Source organism: Penaeus monodon, chromosome 27 (genome assembly GCF_015228065.2).
Source record: "Penaeus monodon isolate SGIC_2016 chromosome 27, NSTDA_Pmon_1, whole genome shotgun sequence".
NCBI classification, from domain to species: domain Eukaryota; kingdom Metazoa; phylum Arthropoda; class Malacostraca; order Decapoda; family Penaeidae; genus Penaeus; species Penaeus monodon.
In genome coordinates, this window is record NC_051412.1 from 11,569,568 (window position 1) to 11,570,674 (window position 1,107).

At 34.2% G+C, this 1,107-nt stretch overlaps 1 protein-coding gene across 4 annotated transcripts in view; it reads right to left on the reverse strand.

The window, feature by feature from the left end:
- The window catches only part of LOC119590576 (beta-1,3-galactosyltransferase 4-like), a 26,067-nt gene that overhangs the window by 1,864 nt on the left and 23,096 nt on the right, over positions 1-1,107 (reverse strand). The window lies entirely within an intron of this gene.

Genomic DNA, 1,107 nt, shown 5'->3' on the forward strand with positions numbered 1-1,107 from the left:
TAAAGTTCACGTGACAATGACTTTCCACCACTTCACTGCAGCGCTTTAAAGGTGTGTCTATGTGGTAATGCAAATGTCACTTTTAATAATTCATGTGATATATGAAGTGCAAGACTTTCCTTTTGGCTAATTTGCGTATCACTGGTCCTTTTTTCTTTTTCTTTTTAGCCTCTTAAGAACAGTAAAGTATTCCAGATTTCAAATTTCGAACTTTCATTCACGAAAAAAAATCATTTCAATTTTACAAACAAGAATGCAAATGAGTCTAGCTGATGAATAACGCCCAACTTTTTAAGCTGGATGAGTATTAAAAACTCACTTTTGAAATGACTATTACGTTTTTTTACGGCATCGCTACACTTCATTTCGTTCTTAATCGGCAGTTCTGCTTCACTATATTATGAGGAAACGTAGGTAATCATTTACCTGTTTACATTCGTTTTTGTTCAGTCTTTTATGACATTACCTCCTCTACATACCTATATATAGGTATACTCTCTGTCTATTCACGTAGGCTAAAAACTTGCTTAGCACATGAATTGTCTAAAAGGGAAAATGTGATCACGTAAAAATACATGCCGCTTAGAACTCCAAGCTCAGAATTTTATCTATCCCAAAAGACATTAGAAATAGTCATCATTTTTCCATTCCCTTTTTTTATGATGTTAAGTTTAAGTCTTACATTCTTGGTGAAGTTTCGGACCCTCGGGAAAGTCATGCACTACGATACCAGGGATGAAAGAGGAAAAAATCGAAAGCCATCAGTAGATGAGAAAACGTTTGTGTATGCTGGTCATTGCGTGTGAATACGATTATATGTAAAAATCATGCTTGCCAGTGCTGAGCGAACATGTGCATTATTGTATTCCTTAATTTTCACTTGTTTGTCTTTATTCGATTAAAAGAAAATGTCATAGTGTTATGTCTGTCTGTTTATTTACCTCTTTCACCGACACAAATACTGAATATATATGCAAATTACCCTCGGTCGCTTTTTTAATAGAGTACATAGCAGCTACATCTGCAGCCGTGCTCTTTCTTCTTATTTTCATTCATTATACAGTGTGCGATTTGTTATTTTCAAAATATAATACTCAAATTCGATAA